The following is a 17793-nucleotide window of genomic DNA, read 5'->3' as shown; positions in this document are numbered from 1 at the left end:
GTCTGTGATCTATTAGTATACCCAAGTCTTTTTCACATGTGCTGTCACTTAGCCCTATTCCTGCCATTCTATATATGCTTTTTTCATTTTTATTGCCCAGATGTAGTACTTTGCATTTCTCCCTGTTAAAAACCATTCTGTTAGTTGCTGCCCACTTCTCCAGTTTATTTAAATCTTTTTGAATCCTCTCTCTCTCTTCTCTAGTATTAGCTATCCCTCCTAGCTTTGTGTCATCAGCAAATTTAATCAGTTTACCCTCAATTCCTTCATCTAAATCGTTGATAAAGATGTTGAACAATACAGGGCCCAGGACAGAGCCCTGTGGTACCCCACTTGAGACATTCTTCCAACTGGATGTGCAGCCATTTATGACCACTCTTTGGGTCCGATCACTAAGCCAGTTATGAATCCACCTAACAATTGCCTTGTCCATTCCATACTTAGTCATTTTTTCAATAAGGATTGTATGAGAGACTTTGTCAAATGCTTTGCTGAAGTCAAGATATACTATATCTACAGCATTTCCTTGATCCACCCAATCAGTGATACCGTCATAGAAGGAAATTAAGTTAGTCTGACATGACTTATTAGTTACAAACCCATGTTGACTCTGTTTAATCACTTCATTCTTATCCAGGTATTGACATACATGTTGTTTAATAATTTGTTCAAAGATCTTTCCTGGTATAGAAGTCAGACTCACCGGCCTATAGTTGCCTGGGTCCACCTTCTTCCCCTTTTTGAAGATAGGAACAACATTTGCTCTTCTCCAGTCTTCTGGTACTTCTCCTGTTCTCCAAGAATTTTCAAAGATTATGGAGAGGGGTTCAAAAATTTCTTCTGCTATCTCCTTCAGTACTCTGGGGTGTAATTCATCTGGACCTGGAGACTTGAATTCATTTAGGTTAGCTAAGTGTTTCCTCACTATCTTTCTGTTTATAGATATCCTGGATTCTTCTATTCCCTTAATAGGACAATGAATAACAGTTGATGTTACATTTCCTTTCTGAGAGAAAACAGATGCAAAATAGGAATTTAAAAGTTCAGCCTTCTCAACATCCTGTCTTACCATTTCATCATTTTCATCCTGTAAAAATCCTATAGCATCTTTGACTTTTCTTTTACTTTTGACATATCCCCAAAATCCTTTATTATTGCTTTTGACATCTCTTGCAAGCCTCAATTCATTTTCAGCTTTAGATAATCTGATTTGTGCCCTGCAGGTTCTGCAGACAGCATTATATTCTTCTTTAGATATGCCTCCCTCTTTCCATTTTATAAACATTTTTTTCTTCCTTTTTAGCATGTGCTTAAGTTCTGTGTTCATCCATCCTGGTTTCCTTAAATGCTTCCTATTCTTCCCTCTTTTCGGAATTGTTAACAACTGTGCTTTGAGAATTTCATTTTTCAAGATTTCCCATCCTTCCTGGACATTTTTGTCTTTAAGGATATCCAGCCATTGGATCCCTCCAATTCTCTTTCTGAATCCCTTAAAATCTGCCTTTCTGAAATCTAACCTTGACGTCTGAGTCTTCACAGGTCTTCCGCCTCTAGTTATCCAAAATTCTAAAATAGCATGGTCGCTACCTCCTAGGGTCCCAGCCACTATTACCTCCTCAACCATTTCCTCCCTGTTTATAAGGATTAGATCCTTCAAAAAAAGGATTAGATCCTTCAAAAGGAACCTGAAGACTCACCTCTTTCCTCAAAAGGAACCTGAAGACTCACCTCTTCCGACAAGCCTTCAACCTGCAGTAACCACCAAACCACTGCACAACCTGCTCTACCATCACCTACTGTATCCTCACCCATCCCTTGTAGATTGTGAGCCCTCTCAGGCAGGGTTCTCTCTCCTTCTGTACCAGTCATGACTTGTATTAAGATTACTGTACTTGTTTTTTATTATGTATACCCATTTCGCATGTAAATTGCCATGGAATAAATGGTGCTACAATAATAAATAATAATAATAATAATCTTGTCTGATCAGCACAGATGGCCTGAAGATGAGCAGGAAAAGGAGGATGATGAAAAGGACAACATGGACAGTCATCCTCTTGGTAGGGATAGGGAAGTCTTGGCAGTCTGGCATACATGGCTGAGTTTATGTTCCACTGCCTTTCCCATGACTCTCCCATTGTATGCATTTTGGCCAACACTAATTTCTGATTGGTCACCCTTCTAGACCCACGCTACAAGGAGAACTTTACATCTCCTTTGTGTGGCGGAGAGGTCAATGTTGCAGTAACAGAAGGCAATAGTTGAAGAATTATTTAAACATTCCCATCTGACAATGCTGGCAGTAGAGGCCACAATTCCTTGGACAACCAATGTGTAGATACAAGGGAGACACACACCAGATGCGGCAGAGGCAGGGGAACACTATCAAAGGTCTGGGACACTTCCATTGCCCAGGCCATCATGCGCAGAGTACTCTGACAAGGAGGGAAAAGTTTTGGAAGATGCTGAAGGAGTTTCTTGCTGATTGTATCAGCATTGTCACAGGGTTACCATGACAGAGAAGTGTCAGAAGACCACAGCATCTGATTGTTCCTACTCCTGCTCAGTAAAGAAGCACTTCACCTTTTTAAACTGTGTAAAATTCTTTTGGCAGTACGGGGGTTAATTGGCCATGGTGGGAGCTCTTGGAGTCGGGGCTCTCTGCTGAGCATGGTTAGCCACTCCAATCCCCTATATAATCTGGGTACTGACTGATACACATCATCAGAGCTAGCTTATGCTGCATGGTTGGGAGGATAGTTGTTTGGTGGTTACATGAGAAGGCATTTGTTGAGTTTATCAGTGACTGCTGCTTGGGTTAGTAAGTAGTAAGTAAATTAAGTAAGTAGTAAATAGTTAGTAAATTCCCTTTTCTTCTCTTACTTTGTTTTTACCCTATCCTCCACTCCCCACTGCATTCCTTTGTTATATGTGAGCAAATATTTGTATGCCTGGTATTTTACCGTTCCCCCTGTTTGTGTTGCCTTGTTTGTCTGGTTGGTGTACTGCGCTGCACACCTGCTCCCCTCTTCCCTGGGACGGGGAAGGGAACAGATCATGAGAGAGTTTTTCTCACGGTGCCAGCGGAGACCTCACTGAGGTCATGGTAGTTCAGTCTGGCAGGAAACACAGCTTCAGTGTCTGGCAGTAACCTCAATTACGTCACCGCCGGTCTCTGAGGCAACTCTCGCAGCAGTTCAGTCACCAGTGTATCTCAGTCTGGATGGTCGCATCCTGGAACTGTCCAGGTTGAAAACTGTGTTTCACCCAAACATGGATTGCAGTGTGAGCCAGAATGACGGATAGATGAAGGATATTGTTATTTTGTTTATTTTTGGTTTATTACAGGAGAACGAGGGTTTTGGTGGAATTAGGCATTAGATGAGTATAACTGTGTTTGTTATTTTTAAATATAAAAGTAAAAGTGTGTTTTGTTTTATTTCTAATAAAGGACTTTATTCTGGCTGTGTCTTTATTTATCATAACACTATAGGATTAGTAATGGATAGATGTCTTATAGATGCCTCCATTACTAATCCGTGGGCTTGATGTTATGGGATAATACAAAGGTGACATCAACACCACAAACATTAATCCCACTTGTCACCGCTACAGGGCAAGTGGGAAGAACCGGGCAAAGAGACAGAATTGGCGCAGTTACAGTTTTCGCCAAAAGTACTGACACCCCTGCAATTCTGTCAGATAATACTCAGTTTCTTACTGAAAATGATTGCAAACACAAATTCTTTGGTATTATTATCTTCATTTAATTTGTCTTAAATGAAAAAACACAAAAAGAATTGTCCTAAAGCCAAATTGGATATAATTCCACACCAAACATAAAAAAGAGGGTGGACAAAAGTATTGGCACTGTTCAAAAAATCATGTGATGCTTCTCTAATTTGTGTAATTAACAGCACCTGTAACTTACCTGTGGCACCTAACAGGTGTTGGCAATAACTAAATCACACTTGCAGCCAGTTGACATGGATTAAAGTTGACTCAACCTCTGTCCTGTGTCCTTGTGTGTACCACATTGAGCATGGAGAAAGGAAAAAAGACCAAAGAACTGTCTGAGGACTTGATAAACCAAATTGTGAGGAAGCATGAGCAATCTCAAGGCTACAAGTCCATCTCCAAAGACCTGAATGTTCCTGTGTCTACCGTGCGCAGTGTCATCAAGAAGTTTAAAGCCCATGGCACTGTGGCTAACCTCCCTAGATGTGGACGGAAAAGAAAAATTGACAAGAGATTTCAACGCAAGATTGTGCAGATGTTGGATAAAGAGCCTCGACTAACATCCAAACAAGTTCAAGCTGCCCTGCAGTCCGAGGGTACAACAGTGTCAACCCGTACTATCCGTCGGCGTCTGAATGAAAAGGGACTGTATGGTAGGAGACACAGGAAGACCCCACTTCTTACCCTGAGACATAAAAAAGCCAGGCTGGAGTTTGCCAAAACTTACCTGAAAAAGCCTAAAACGTTTTGGAAGAATGTTCTCTGGTCAGATGAGACAAAAGTAGAGCTTTTTGGGCAAAGGCATCAACATAGAGTTTACAGGAGAAAAAAAGAGGCATTCAAAGAAAAGAACACGGTCCCTACAGTCAAACATGGCGGAGGTTCCCTGTTGTTTTGGGGTTGCTTTGCTGTCTCTGGCACTGGACTGCTTGACCGTGTGCATGGCTATATGAAGTCTGAAGACTACCAACAAATTTTGCAGCATAATGTAGGGCCCAGTGTGAGAAAGCTGGGTCTCCCTCAGAGGTCATGGGTCTTCTAGCAGGACAATGACCCAAAACACACTTCAAAAAGCACTAGAAAATGGTTTGAGAGAAAGCACTGGAGACTTCTAAGGTGGCCAGCAATGAGTCCAGACCTGAATCCCATAGAACACCTGTGGAGAGATCTAAAAATGGCAGTTTGGAGAAGGCACCCTTCAAATATCAGGGACCTGGAGCAGTTTGCCAAAGAAGAATGGTCTAAAATTCCAGCAGAGCATTGTAAGAAACTGATTGATGGTTACCGGAAGCGGTTGGTCGCAGTTATTTTGGCTAAAGGTTGTGCAACCAAGTATTAGGCTGAGGGTGCCAATACTTTAGTCTGGCCCATTTTTGGAGTTTTGTGTGAAATGATCAATGTTTTGCTTTTTGCTTCATTCTCTTTTGTGTTTTTTCATTTAAGACAAATTAAAAGGAAGATAATAATACCAAAGAATTTGTGTTTGCAATCATTTTCAGTAAGAAACTGAGAATTATCTGACAGAATTGCAGGGGTGTCAATACTTTTGGCCACAACTGTAATAGATATGCCTTTTCTGAGCAGCTGCTATTTTTAGGCCAATATCCATGGCCCCTTATCAGCCTGAGAATGCCAGCCCCCAGCTGTCTGCTTTGTCAAGGCTGGTTGTCAAAAATAGGGGGGAACCCCACGCCATTTTTTAAAATTATTTATTTAAATAATTTAAAAAAACAGCTTGGGGACCCACTCTATTCTTGATAACCAGACTTGTTGAAGTTGACAGCTGATGGTTGCAGCCCCCAGCTGTGAGTTTTGCCTGGCTGGTTATCAAAAATACAGGGGAACCCATGCATGTTTTTTTAATTATTTATTTACAGTACATGCGGCGGCTGATGAGTACTCCCATCAGTCGCTCCTGGTCTCATTGTTATTAGCAGCAGCAGGTGTAAACTGATGGGAGCTGCAGTTCCATCAGCTGGCACCAGTTACCAGAGGTAAACTTTATACCTCTGATCACAGCTGAGCGATCACGCTGTCTTTTGACAGAGTGGGAACCGCGGCTCTCTGACCAGTGGGGATGATTTCACCGCAGATCAGAAGAGGTGTTTGCCACGCTGTCATGCACCCGGTGTTTGGGCAGCTGAACCCAAACAATAACACGGACTTCCTGGTGTAGTCCATGTTCAGTGTCCATGCAAGAACAGTTGGTGTTCAGTAAGGATGCTGAACTTTGCTGTTCGGGTTCACCCATCTCTAGAAAAAAATGCTTTTCTGAGGATCCATCTTCTAGTTGAGGGAACATTTTTGAAGCCAAAAGAGCCAGTGGATTCTATTATTATATGATCCAGTGCTTTGTTGTGGGCTGTCAGATGGTCATCACATAGGGAATTCTCACACTGTATACAAGATTTCACAGTGGAACATGAGATTTTTTGCAGTAAGTACAGAAGATCCTGGTTTCCTTCATAGTAGGCTGTGTGAATGTGAAACGCTCCACTAATTTCTCCAGCAGGGATGATGAAATAACTGTCCTTGCTGGTGCTATGTTAAACTAATCGATTTTTCAAGGCTCATTCAAACAGATTCTATTCTGTTATAATAATACGGCTCTTATCTGCATTTCGGCTAAGGTGAGGTCTCGCAGTAGGGATAGCGTATAACAACCATCTAGTCAAGGATTATTGCCTTATTATTTCTAAGTCTTGCTGCTGCTTCCTTCCATAGACTCATTGACCAATTAATGCTTTTTACGGTGATCTGTACTCAGAAATTCATCAAAGCTGTCAGTGTTACTTACATTCCTCCAGAGCTTGTTGTTGCCACGTACAAGAAAAAATCTTTTAAGGCCGGTTCAAATCCTTTCTATATTCTACAACTAGCTGAAGAGTCAGGCGCTGCCCGGGCATAGTAACTAACTACGGTTAGTTATAACAAATTATAATGATTTTATCTATATATATATATAAAGCTGAGTGTATAGCCCCGCCCATTCAGCATAGCCACATTCACTATAATATCCCACATCATCCCATCAGTCAGAGCCACCGGACAATTAATTGTCCGGTGGCTCTGACTGATGGGATGATGTGGGATATTATAGTGAATGTGGCTATGCTGAATGGGCGGGGCTATACACTCAGCTTTATATATATATAGATAAAATCATTATAATTTGTTATAACTAACCGTAGTTAGTTACTATGCCCGGGCAGCGCCTGACCCAAACAATAACGATATCCCACATCATCCCGTCAGCCAGAGCTACCGGACAACTACTCATAATATCCCACATCGTTCAATCAGCCAGAGCCACCGGACTACTACCACTAATATCCCACATCACCCCATCAGCCAGAGCCACCGGACAACTACCTGTCATGCCGTGCTGACATACTCACCCGGCCTCCACTCCCACGCCGTCTCTGCATACTCATCCGTCCATCGCTCCCACGCCGCAGCCCCTCGCCGCTCAACGGCCACAGCGTTCACCTCTGACAGGCGCGTGGCTGACGGCGTCTCTGCATGCAATGCGCATGCACCATAGGCTGCGGCCGCGCCTCCCTTCTGCTTCTTGTGCTCCAGTTATGCCCTGACCCAGAAGCACCCACTGACCAATGGCAGACCAGACAGGGGCATATCAGGCCACTTCCCCCTGAGGGAGGCGCCTGATCGTATTGTTTCCTAGCACATTGGGCCTCGCTTCTTCGTGTGCTCTCTGCAGTCTCACAGTCCCGTTCTCGTGTGCTCCCTGCAGCAGCCTCGCAGTCTGGCTATCTGTGTCCCCTGCTGTACTCCAGTCCCGCCTCCAGTGTTCCTGTTCCCTCCTGCTCCAGTTCTGCTGTCCTACTCCGGTCCTGCCTCCGGTGTTCCTGTTCGATCCTGCTCCAGTCCTTCCGTCCTACTCCTGTCCTGCCTCCGGTGTTCCTGTTCCATCCTGCTCTAGTCCTGCTGTCCTACTCCAGTCCTGCCTCCGGTGTTCCTGTTCCATCCTGCTCCAGTCCTGCCGCCCTACTCCAGTCCTGCCTCCGGTGTTCCTGTTCCATCCTGCTCGAGTCCTGCTGTCCTACTCTAGTCCTGCCTCTGGTGCTCCTGTTCCATCCTGCTCCAGCCCTTCCATCCTACACCAGTCCTGCCTCCGGTGTTCCTGTTCCATCCTGCTCCAGTCCTTCCGTCCTACTCCAGTCCTGCCTCCGGTGTTCCAGTTCCATCCTTCTCCAGTCCTTCCGTCCTCCTCTAATCCTGTCTCCTGTGTTCCTGCTCCAGCGATCCCTCCATGTTCCAGTCTACTGTCTTACTCCATTCCTATCTCCTGTGTTCCAGCTCTGTCCTGTCATCTACACTTCACTCCCTCCATGTTCCAGTCTACAGTCTTACTCCACTCCTGTTTCCTGTGTTCCAGCTCTGTTCTGTCATTTACACTTCAGTCCCACACTCCTACTCCAGTCCATCCTGAGCCGCCCCTCTCGGTACCAACTACCGTGGTACTCGAACCCCTGGGCCTGCTCCTAACGGTCCCTGTATAGGGGTCGGTTCCACCTGGCAGCTCGCCCGGGGCCCCTCGGTGCCACGGCCCAGAGAGTCCACTCCTGGAGAATCCGGCTCCAGACCAGCCACGCTAACACTACCACTAATATCCCACATCATCCCCTCAGCCTGGAGTCAGAACCAGGGCACTGAGTGGAACGGTCCTAACTTCCATAGTGGGGATCCCTTTAAGAGAGGCCTGGCATCAGAACCAGAATGCTGAGTGGATTTGCCCTCACTTCCATACCAATGATCCCTTTAATGGAAGCTTGGGGTGAGAATCAGAGCGCTGAGGGATTTACCCTAACTTCCATACCGGAGATCCCTTTAAGAGAGGCCTGGGGTCAGTACCAAAGCGTAGAGTGGATTTTCCCTCACTTCCATAATGAGGATCCCTTTAAGAGGGGACTTGGGTCAGAATCAGAGCGCTGAGTGGATTTGCCCTAACTTCCATACTGGGGATCCCTTTAAGAGAGCCTGGGATCAGAAGCAGAGCGCTGAGTGGATTTGCCCTGACTTGCATACCAATGATCCCTTTAATAGAACCGTAGGGTCAGAATCTGATTGCCGAGGGATTTGCCCTAACTTCCATGCAGGAGATCCCTTTAAGAGAACCTGGGGTCAGTACCAGAGCATTTGAAGGCAATTGCCCTGACTTCTATACTGGGGATCCCTTTAAGAGAGGCCTGGGGTCAAAACCAAAGCACTGGATGGATTTGCTCTGACTTCCATACCAATGATACCTGTAAGAGGGAAGATGTGCCTATAGGATGGAGGATGTGTGATGGTATATGGGCATAGGAGGGGGGGATTCAGTTCTGTCATGTACTCTGTGCTCCTTTCAGGGGACAGACAAAGACTGGGAGCTTATGTTCCTGAAGATGCTAGATTTCTCCCACCATGTCAGTGTCTGCTGAGGTGTTGTCAAGTGGGAAAACTGTTGGTCATAGCAACCAATCACAGCTCAGCTTCTTTTGAACAGCTCTGGTGAAATGAAAGATGCTTTGTGATTGGTTGGTGATACACACACACATTCATTTTTATACATAGAGATAATACTGCTCTTATCTGCAACTTATGTAAAGTGAGGTGTGTGACTAGGTATAGAGTATGACAGGCGTTACAGTGAGTGATTATTGCCTTGTAAATCTTAAGCCTTGCTGCTGCTGCTTCTTTCATGGACTCATTAACCAATTCATGGTTTTTATGGTGTTATCAGAAATTCATCAAAGCAAGCAAAAATTAATTGATTTAATGTGTCCATTCACAGTCTCTCTAGCATCTTTATGTAAGACGTAGTGGTGGGAGATTTTGCACCACTGGAGCTGGAATTAACACTTCTCAACTCTGCAGTTCTTTGTTTCCACCTATTGCTTGGTGCTCCTTTAAGTATGGTATAGGAGGAACCTTAAGGCACTAAAGATGATTTGAAGATATTGTACAATTTTATTGAAATGGCATAATGAACAAAGCCAACTTTTCGGCCTGCTTCAGCCTTGTTCACTAGAGTTGAGCGAAACGGGTCGAAAAAATTCAAAAGTCGCCGACTTTCGCCAAAGTCGGGTTTCATGAAACGAAACCTTAGCGTGAGGTCGGCCACGAGATCGGCGACTTTAGCGCCAAAGTTGCTTTTCAAAAGATGCTTTAGCGCCCTTTTTCAGCAAATCAGGAAGAACGGACACTGCGGGCAACGTCATGACATAGGCAGCGGTCACCACCATCTTGGAGAAGGGCATGCAAGTGATTGGCTTGCTTTGTGTGGCGCCACAAGGGGTATAAAAGGGTGGGGACGCCGACCGCCATGTTACTCATGCTGATCTCAGAATAGGGAGAGCTGCTGCAGCTGCTGATTCTGTAGGGAGAGCATTAGGAAGGCAAAAAGAAAAAAAAACTGCTTCTGCTGCTAGCACTTTTCACTGTAGTTACTGTGCAGTGAAAGGTGAAGATTTTTGCTTTTGTGCAGCAGCGCTGGTGGTGATTAGCCTGCCTTTTAAGTCTAGCTGCATTGCTGTGTGCACACTGGTGTTCAAACTGCTTTTTTAAAAGCAATCCAAATTGTATTGTTTTGTCCTGGTGAGGTAGTGAGCATTCATTTTTTCACACACCATACAGCGGTGTACGCTCCTCACACAGTACCGTGTAATGGCTGTTATCACGGCCAAATTGAAGCTAAGTTTGTGACTCTGTAAGGAAAAGTCAAGGAGTTTGTCCGTTCTTACAGACCTACACCTTATAGTTTTGTCCGTTTTTCAAACAGTTTAGTATATTTGCTGTTTGATTACATTCAAAACTAGAGAGAGACAGCGTGTGTCTGTCCGTATACAAAAACACGGAGCTTGACAATTTTACATACACCGTACCACGGTGTACGTGCACGCTCCTCTCTCAGTACCGTGTAATGGCTGTTATCATGGCCAAATTGAAGCTAAGTGTGTGACTCTGTAAGGAAAAGTCAAGGAGTTTGTCCGTTCTTACAGACCTACACCTTTTAGTTTTGTCGGTTTTTCAAACAGTTTAGTATATTTGCTGTTTGATTACATTCAAAACTAGAGAGAGACAGCGTGTGTCAGTCCGTATACAAAAACACGGAGCTTGACAATTTTACATACACCGTACAGCGGTGTACGTGCAAGCTCCTCTCTCAGTACCGTGTAACGGCTGTTATCACGGCCACAGCGAAGCTATCTACGAGTGTGACTCTGTAAGGAAAAGTCGAGGAGTTTGTCCTTTCTTACAGACCTACACTCTAGCGAGATTCCAATTCTGCCTAATTCTATATATACCTTGTAGTTTGTCATACACTAGGCAATTTCTGCCGGTCACATTGCGGTGTTATAGACACAGGGCCTGACAGAATCCAACTGTGTCCTGAAGTGTAGAGAGATTCCAATTCTCCACAGTCCTCTATCCACCTTTCTTACAACATCCAGTATCTGCCTGTCACATTGCGGTGTAAAATAAACAGGGCCTGACAGAATCCAATTGTGTCCTGAAGTCTACAGAGATTCCAATTCTCCACAGTCCTCTATCCACCTTTATTACACCATCCAGAATCTGCCTGTCACATTGCGGTGTAATATAAACAGGGCCTGACAGAATCCAAATGTGTCCTGAAGTCGAGAGAGATTCCAATTCTCCCCAGTCCTCTATACACCTTTCTTACACCATCCAGAATCTGCCTGTCACATTGCGGTGTAATATAAACAGGGCCTGACAGAATCCAACTGTGTCCTGAAGTCTAGAGAGATTCAAATTCTCCCCACTCCTATATACACTTTGTACCTTGTTTTACAGTACCATATAGTTGGTGGTTTTTTGGGTACATTTTCCCCAAAAATGAGGAAGTGTGGTGGAAGAGTCCATGGAAGTGGGCGGGGGTTGGCAGCTGGTAATGATGGTGTTGGTGGTGGATCTGCTGGTAGTGGCAAAAGCAAAAGAGCCACTTTTAAAGCCGGAGCTTCAAGAACAAGTTTTGGCTTACAATGCTGACTCAGCCTCCAGCTCTATTGCCTCCTCTTCTGAAGTTTTAAAAAATAAAAGCACGTCATCATTGGAGGCTCATGTTCATGAATCACACCTTTCCATGTGTCCTTCACCACAACCAAAATTGAAGGATGCGGCAGGCCATGCTACTGATTACTCCATGGAGCAGTTTTCAAATACCATGCCTGGGCTATCAAGTCAAATCGTGAATTACCCATACAAAGATGAATCTGACATGGAATGTACTGATGCACAGCCACTGATAGATGATTCTGCTGGTACATTCACTCAGAGCACTACATTGTCCTCGCAGTGTACTGAGCCAGAATCTGACCCAGATGAAACTCAGGTGCCCCCTCCCACATACTATACCACTATACACGGTGACACAGAGGAAGGTGCACATGACATTGAAGAGGAGGTGATGGCTGACCCAGCTGTTGACCCAGATTGGCATCCATTGGGGGCAGAGGGTGCCGCTGCCAATAGCTCAGAAGAGAAGGAGGAGCATCCGCAGCGGGCATCGAAATCGCAACAGCTGTTATCTGGCAGGCCCGGAGCAGTCCAAAAACGGGATACAAAAACCAAGAGTTGCAGGACAGCTTGGCCAGACGGTCAAAATAGCACAGCATGCAAGGCCTCAAAATGTGTTCCATAGTAGGAAGAGTGCAGTGTGGCACTTTTTTAACAAAATCCTAATGATCAGGCAAAGGTTATCTGTAAGAAGTGCGCAAAGACCTTTAGCCGAGGGAAAAATCTGAGAAATTTGAATACCAGTTGCATGATAAGACATTTAACCACCACGCACTTGCAAGCGTGGACGGACTACCAAAACTCAAGTACCACATGTGCTACTGCTCCCAAAGAAGGTAGTCAGCAACGCAACATTGTTTCCCCCACTGTAAGTCCACCGGTTAGCACACCACCAGCAGCAAATGTTGAGTTGTCGTCGAAAGGGCCAATCAGTCAGGAATCACACTGTTATTGCAACGAAAGACTGAATCTAGGCCATCAGAAAGAACACCAACTCCATCACCATTATCAACCCTCTCTCAGTCTGCCATGTCCACCGCTAGTTTCACCATATGCAGCTCTCAAGTCCAGCTCACCCTACCAGAGACTATGAGTAGGACAAGAAAGTACTCATCCTCTCATCCGCTTACACTGGGTTTGAATGCCCACATTGCCAAACTAATCTTGTTAGAGATGATGCCCTATCGGTTGGTTGAAAGCGCAGCTTTCCACAAACTCATGGCCTACGCAGTATCACGCTATGACCTACCCAGTCGCCACTTCTTTTCTCGCAAAGCCATCCCAGCCCTCCACCTTCATGTGAAAAACCGCATTGTCCATGCACTCAAGCAATCAGTGAGTGAAAAGGTGCACCTCACAACTGATGCATGGTCCAGTAGGCATGGCCAGGGCCGTTACGTGTCCATCACTGCGCACTGGGTTAATGTGGTGGATGCAGGGTCCACAGGGGACAGCTGTGATGGCACAGTGCTGCCTAGCCCACGGTATAGGAAACAGTTGGCTGTAGGCGTTCGACCCTCCTCCTCCTCCAGAAGCGAAAGCTCGTCCACAGAGCAGAGTCGCACGAGCACTGCATCTGCAGCTGCCACTGTTGCACACGATGTGTCCCACTATCGATCAGCTAGTGGAAAGCGTCAGCAGGCTGTGTTGCAGATGATGTGTTTGGGCGACAGACACACCGCGGAAGTACTGGCCGACTACTTTCAGCGACAAACTGAGTCATGGCTGGGCAGTCTACATCTTGAGGCAGGCAAGGTAGTTAGTGATAACCAGCCGGAATTTTGTGGCAGCCATAGCCCTTTCAAAACTGAGACACATACCTTGATTGCCTCACACCTTGAACCTGGTCGTGCAGTGCTTCCTCACTAATTATCAGGAGTTAACAGGCCTGCTCCATATGGTTCGAAGACTGTGCTCGCACATCCGCCGGTCGCCGGTAAACTCCAGTTGTATGCAGAAGCTGCAGCGATTGCTCCACCTTCCCAAGCACCGCCTAATTATCGACGTTGCAACAAGGTGGAACTCCACCCTGCACATGGTTGGGCGGCTGTGCGAACAGAGGCAGGCCATAATGCATTTGTGGGAGGATACACGGTCAGGCACTTTGAGGGTAGACATGGAGTTGACAAGTGTGCAGTGGTCGAAGCTGAAAGACCTCTGTAAAATCCTTCATTGTTTTGAAGAATGCACACGGCTGGTAAGCGCAGACGACGCCATCATAAGCATGAGCATCCCACTTATGCGTCTGCTCATGCAAACTTTGACGCACATCAAGGAGCAGGCGTCTGCAGCCGAGGATGATGAGGAAGAGGAGGAGAGAAGCCTTGATGACAGTCAGCCATTATCTGTTCAGGGAACTGTCGTAGACGAGGTGGAGGAAGAAGGGGAGGAGGAGGATGATGATGGGGATGATTATTTAGGGGAGGAGGATGCTTCTCTTGGGGCAACAGAAAATGTTGGCATGGCAAGGTCTGGTACTGGGTTTGTGCGTGATTGGAGGGATGTGGATTTGCCTGAAAGTGCTCCTCCACCCAGCACTCGCAGTGCATCATTGACACCTGGAACATTGGCCCACATGTCAGATTATGCCTTGCAGATCCTAAAAAGGGACCCCCGCATTGCCAGAATGATGAACGATGATGACTACTGGTTGGCCAGCATCCTGGATCCCCGCTATAAAGGCAAATTCCAAAACATCATGCCAAAGGAGAACCTTGACCTAATATTGGCTAACAAACGAGCAACTCTGGTAAACCATTTGGTTGAGGCATTCCCAGCACACAGCAGCGGTGATGGTTGTCACACGAGCCGTAGAGGCAGGGGGCAACTTGGAAGAGGTGTTGGTGGTGCACACATCAGAAGTGGCGTTGGAGACATGGGTTTCATGACCATGTTGTGGAGTGATTTTTCAAGTCCCGCTCACACGACTGGTAATACTGCACCAATTGAAAGTGACAGGAGACAGCACTTGTCAACTATGGTTACAAACTACTATTCCTCCCATATCGATGTTCTCCCTCACAAGTCATTCCCATTTAACTATTGGGCAGCTAAACTGGACATCTGGCTTGAATTGGCACAATATGCCTTATAGGAGCTTGCTTGCCCAGCTGCAAGTGTGCTATCGGAAAGAGTCTTCAGTGCTGCTGGATCAATCCTGACAGAAAAAAAGGACCCGTCTGTCGACCCAAAATGTGGATGATTTAGCCTTCATTAAAATGAACCATGCATGGGTTTCCAAGGATTTTGTCACACCTTACCCTGATGACACATAGGTTGACAGAAAAATGGCTTTCTTTGGTCCACCTCTTCCTGGGACTTGACCAATTTCGCCTTTAGCAGCAGGTGAATGTCCCACATCAACATATGCCATTTTGTAAACCTCCTTAACTGGGCTGCCTCCTCCCCCCATGGCCGGGGTCACCACCTAGCGCACGCAACCGTGCGAGTGCCGTTGCCCTGGACAGGTGAGTTGGCCGACTCTTGGGCGCGGGCACTGGCACAGGGTCCCTCATAGTGCAATCAAGTGTCTCTGTCGGTGGGGGTGCACACCCGCCGTCAGACACACTGCCATACTATGAGGGGCCCAGTGCCAGTACCGACGCCCACAAGTGGGCCCCCCTTGCTTGGGCAGGGCCCCAGCATTTGCAATGTTTACCTCTCCTTGCTCCTCCACTGTGTAGTTTGGGCTGTCAAAACCTTCACTGGGACTGCCACTACAAATTTGGTGAACTGATAGAATATGATGGTTAAGACGTAGCTATGCCCTGTCCAGGCCAGGATCTAGCTTCAGATGATCAATGGCTTCCATTTCTTATGGACGTCAACTCACAATGAGATGCAGTGGTGGTTTCTCATCAGCATTCAGTTTTCCTACCCACAGACGTGTGACATTCCAGCGCACATTTTTAAATGTGCTCTCTCATGCCAATCCACATGAATCGCCTACGGCCTGTGGCTTCTGTCTTTTGCACTCCAAAGATACGTGACAGAGCATGATAGGCAGTGAGCACCATGTTTACATCTCTCCCTGTGATCAAAATTATATGGATATGCGTAATGGCGATGGGATCAACGGTACTGCGATACAGCAACACTTTCTTCACAAAGAAAGGTTTTCTCTGTCTCCACACACTAATTAATTGAGGGTGTGTATCGCCTCTGAGAATTGTGATGGAAGTTTATCCCGTGAATAGGAATTACTAGATTTCTGCAATCACTAGAATTTATGTCAGTAACTGTATGCATCTCATTTCCTATTGCGGAGAGTCTGGACTGTCTTACTGAGACAGAAATATATATGAAGATTTAAAAATACCACCAAAAGTGTATACTGGTGTATGCTTCAATTACATTTCCTTTTTTCTACTTTTTAGATTGTTGTCTAATCCATACTGAGAACATGGAGATTTTAAATATTTAAACTATGCTATATATACCTGCTATCCAATGATGTACACTTTCTCAACTTTGCACAAGCTGGTCAAATCTATACTGGGCCTGAGACCGTCTGAGCCTGCCTCCTGATCTATAGACATAGGTTTTTAATGTGTAAACTATGCTATACATACCTGTAATCTGGTGATACGTTACCCTTTCTCACCTTTGTCCAATCACGTCTAATCCATACAGGGCCTGGGACCGTCTGAACATGCCTCCTGTTATATAGACATAGGTTTTTAATGTGTAAACTATGCTATACATACCTGTTTTCCAGTGATACGGTACCCTTTCTCACCTTTGTCCAATCACGTCTAATCCATACAGGGCCTGAGACCGTCTGAGCCTGCCTCCTGTTATATAGACCTACGTTTTTAATGTGTAAATTATGCTATACATACCTGTTATCCAGTGATACAGTACCCTTTCTCACCTTTGTCCAATCACGTCTAATCCATACAGGGCCTGAGACCGTCTGCGCCTGCCTCCTGTTATATAGACCTACGTTTTTAATGTGTAAACTATGCTATACATACCTGTTATCCAGTGATACAGTACCCTTTCTCACCTTTGTCCAGTCACGTCTAAATCATACTGGGCCTGAGACCGTCTGCGCCTGCCTCCTGATATATAGACATATGTTTTTAATGTGTAAACTATGCTACATATATACGTGTTACCCGGTGAAACTGTACCCTTTATCAACTTTCTAGAATCTTGTCGAATCCATACTGGGCTTGAGAACGGCTGCAGAGCTGTTAAGCAAGCTACAGCAACTGTGGTTTGGACACGTAATTTTTTGCATTTTTTCAAGAATGCCGGTTAGGCCTAATTCAGGAATTGCGGTTGACCTGCAGTTACTGGGAAATCATCGTTCGCGGCGAATTATTGGAATCACAGATCCCCATCACTAACGGTGTTCTGCTGGTTATCTGCACCTGTAAGCGACAAAAGCTGGTCCTTTCAGTGTAGCGTGCATGCAACCCCGGACATGTAACGCCACGATAGACCATGATAGTGCCAGAGCCTCGCGTATCCCTCTAGTAAGCTTGACGCATACCGCGGGGGCATGCTGGAGTCTCATTCATTAACGGAATAAAGCTGACAAATTGCTAGCACAACTACAAACGGACATACTACACCACACACACAGTCGACAAAGCTTTCAATATGTGCATCTTTTCTTGAGGTGGCATGGTTGTGGTTTCCCGGGTGGAGTCCAATTAAGCCGCAGGCTCCACTCCTGGTGGTGCCCTTTTGGACATTCCTTTAAGGTTCAGCTTTGCAATCATACTGCCCCCGGAAAGCAAACACTTTGGCTACTTTCACACATCAGGTTTTCGGCGTCAGGCGCGATCCGGCGTCGTGCCGGAACGCCGGATCCGGCAAATGTTTTGTAAAACCCGATGTGCCGGATCCGTTTTTCTGCCGGATCCGTCTTGTTCTTGACAGAAAAAACCGGATCCATCTCATCCGGTTCATCCGTTTTTCTATCCGTTTTTCGACAGATTACGCCGGATCCGGTTTTTAAAATTGACCCTTGTGGCCTTCCGAACGGGATTGGCTACTGGAAAA

This window comes from Dendrobates tinctorius, unplaced genomic scaffold, assembly GCF_039654945.1.
Source record: "Dendrobates tinctorius isolate UK_male_01 unplaced genomic scaffold, ASM3965494v1 ptg000270l, whole genome shotgun sequence".
NCBI lineage: Eukaryota > Metazoa > Chordata > Amphibia > Anura > Dendrobatidae > Dendrobates > Dendrobates tinctorius.
This window is presented reverse-complemented; position numbering follows the sequence as displayed.